Genomic DNA, 3,756 nt, shown 5'->3' on the forward strand with positions numbered 1-3,756 from the left:
ATTGTATACATATACCACATCTTCTTTATTCATTCATCTTTCGATGGACACCGAGGCTCCTTCCACAGTTCAGCTATCGTGGACATTGCTGCTATAAACATCTGGGTGCAGGTGTCCCGGCGTTTCCTTGCATCTGTATCTTTGGGGTAAAACCCCAGCAGTGCAATTGCTGGGTCGTAGGGCAGTTCTACTTTTAACTTTTTGATGAACCACCACACCGTTTTCCAGAGTGGCTGTACCAGTTCCCATTCCCACCCACAGTGCAAGAGGGCTCCCCTTTCTCCACATCTTCTCCAACATTTGTTGTTCCCTGTCTTGTTAATTTTCACCATTCTCACTAGTGAGAGGTGGTATCTCATTGTGGTTTTGATTTCTATTTCCCTGATGGCAAGTGATGCGGAGCATTTCTCATGTGTTTGTTAGCGATGTCTATCTATGTCTTCCTTTGTGAAATGTCTGTTCATGTCTTTTGCCCATTTCATGATCGGATTTTTTGTTTCTTGGCTGTTGAGTTTAATAAGTTCTTTATAGATCTTGGATACTAGTCCTTCATCTGATAGGTCATTTGCAAATATCTTCTCCCATTCTGTAAGTTGTCTTTTAGTTTGCCACACCATTTCCTACACCCTGAGTAGGGTAGATCCTTAGTAGATGCTTCAAATGATCTTGGGACATAAAGATGCTGGAATTAAAGGAAATGTTGCTGAAGAAGTTACTAAGTTGAAAGTTAATTATATTGTCATCCCACTTTATATTTCATAGTTTGCAGAATGCATATTTTGTCTCAATCATAAATCCAAAATTTCCAGAAGACAAGAATTATTCAAGGGAAAGGATTAATGCCAGATGGTACTAGCTGATTTACCTGAAAAGGAAATACCATTTTACATAACATGGAAACAAACATATTTTCTGAATACATACTTGTAACTGATTACTGTGTTGTTAGAATTGATCCTTAAGCACATTTGAATAGTCTGTCATCTGGGTTGCAGCATTTCAAATGGTATCGTGCTGTTGTGAACATTGTCAAGGTGGACCCTGACTCTATGCTTCCTTTGGCCTGAAAAGAGTTAGATTAGCAGTTATCATGGGCTGAAATGTTGCTGGTATGTCCCAGATAATTGGTGTGGACTAGAATAAAAATAAATTCACAACTGTCAAGTAATTAAGGGACTTTGAATGTATTAACTCCCAGGACTTCAATAAAACCATTCAGGAAGTGCTTAGCTAGATGACTGATGGGAAAAGAGGACCATTTCTTTTAATGTATGAGTAAAGTGAAGGTCATGAGAGCAACGCTGGAAGCCTGCCACAAAGGCTGTAGCATCAATGTGGTGATTGGCATAGCTGCTTCAGTTAAAGAAATTGCCAATTCCAGCTAGTAACAGGCATCACAGAGAAAGGCACTAACTTTGGAGAATGGAATAGAAAGCACCACAGTGTTGGCATCTGAATGTATATCAAAAAAGATAAAAGTTACTGAATTTGAGACTCATGATTTGTGTTTTGTCCAAATTAATTAAGCCTTTGAACTGATGCATGCAGTAAAATGTATGCAATCTATTGTAAAGATTTAAGTTCATAAAAATAAAAATGTGTCTATTCTTGTCTACAATCTTGTGTTGTGACTGGAATAACAAAGAAGCTCTTCCAAGTTCATGAAATCTTTAGACCATTAGTAACCTACTATAGGGAGTAATATTTTACTTATAATTCATGACTCTAACAAAAACAAGAACAATACAGTTGTATGTTTTATGGAATTTTCTTTACATGAATAATAAATGCTAGCTCATTAAGAAATATTTTAATATATAAAACTGGTTTCTGCTTAAAACAGAAAGCAGTCCTGTAGAATATCATCAAAAATATTAAATTAGGAATAAAATTAATAATCCTAAAGAGATATTTAAATTCTCATGTTTATTGTAGTGGCTGCAATACAAATACAATCAACAAATATTCAACTATTCAACAAATAATGTAGCGACATGCAAGAAGAATGTAGCTAAATGCAAAATATGAAACTGGACCACAAATTTATGCCATACACAAAAATGAATTCAAAATGGATTAAGGGACTAAATGTGAGACTCAAAACCATAAAATTCCTACAAGAAAAATAGGCAATAGGAGGGACAAGATGGTGGAAGAGTAGGGGTCTGACTTTATATTTTTACTACTTTCTTTTAAAATTTGTCTTTCATTTTAGTGGTCCTTTTGTTTTAGTTTGTTTTATTGTTCTTTTTCTTCTATTTTATCATCTCAGACCTCCTCAGACTTGACCAGGGCATATTTTAATTAGGTTATGGTTGATATCTTTGACTCAGCCCATTCATACACCACTCTTCACTGGACAAAATGACTAGAAGGAAGAATTCACCACAAAAGAAAGAACTGGAAACAGTACTCTCCACCAAAGAGTTACAGAATTTGGATTTCAATATGATGTCAGAAACTCAATTCAGAAATACAATTATAAAGCTACTGGTGGCCCTAGAAAAATGAATAAAGGACTATAGAGACATCGTTACTGCAGAATTGAGATCTAAACAGACTGAAATTAAAAATAGATTTAATGAGATGCAATCCAAACTGGATGCTCTAACTGCTAGGGTTAATGAGGTGGAAGAAAGAATGAATGACATAGAAGACAAGTTGATGGTAAGGAAGGAAACTGAGGGGGAAAAAAAGAAAAACAATTAAGAACACATGAGGAAAGGCTTAGGGCGATAAATGGTAGCTTGAGAAGGAAGAATATGCATCTAATTGGGATTCCAGAAGAGGCTGAGAGAGAGGACCATAAAGTATATTTCAAATAATCATAGCAGAGAACTTCTCTAATCAGGGGAAGGAAACGGGTATTCCGATCCAAGAGATAGAAAGGACCCCCCAAAAAATCAATAAAAATGATTCAACACCTCAACATTTAATAGTGAGACTTCCAAATTTCAAAGATAAAGAGAAAATTCTGAAAGCAGCCTGAAACAAAAGATACTTAACTTATATGGAGAGAAATATCAGATTAACAGCAGACTTATCCACAGAGACCTGGAAGGCCAGAAAGGGTGGGCATGATATAAACATGGTAATAAATAAGAAAAATATGCAGCCAAGAATACTTTAACCAGCAAGGCTATCATTCAGAATAGAAGGAGAGATAAAGAGCTTCCAGAATAGGTATAAACTGAAAGAATATGTGACCACCAAACTGCCTCTGCAAGAAATATTAAGGGGGACCCTGTAGAAGAATGATGAAGCACAAAGAAACAATCCACAAAAACAGGGACTGAATAGGTAATATGATAGCACTAAATTCCTAACTTTCAATAGTTACTCTGAACATGAATGGGCTAAATGATCCCATCAAAAGATGCAGGGTATCAGACTGGCTATAAAAGCAAGACCCATCTATATGCTGTCTACAAAAGACTCATTTTAGACCTAAGGACACCTCCACCCTTTAAATGAAGGGATGGAGAACTGTTTACCATTCAAATAATCCTCAAAAGACACTGGGGTAGCAATCCTCATATCAGATAAATTAGAGTTTATACCGAAGACTGTAGTAAGAGATGAAGAGGAACACTATATCATACATAAAGGGTCTATCCAACAAGAAGATGTAACAATTATGAATATTTATGCCTCTAATGTGGGAACCACCAAATATATCAATCCATTAATAATCAAAGAGATCATTAGATAATAATACACTAATAGTAGGAGACTTCAACACAGCACTCTCAGTAA

At 35.8% G+C, this 3,756-nt stretch overlaps 1 pseudogene; it reads left to right on the forward strand.

The window, feature by feature from the left end:
• Window positions 1–651: 651 nt before the first annotated feature.
• Window positions 652–1,580, forward strand: LOC140628506 (alcohol dehydrogenase class-3 pseudogene; annotated as a pseudogene).
• Window positions 1,581–3,756: the final 2,176 nt, after the last annotated feature.

The sequence above is a fragment of the Canis lupus genome, chromosome X (assembly GCF_048164855.1).
Source record: "Canis lupus baileyi chromosome X, mCanLup2.hap1, whole genome shotgun sequence".
Taxonomy (NCBI): Eukaryota; Metazoa; Chordata; class Mammalia; order Carnivora; family Canidae; genus Canis; species Canis lupus.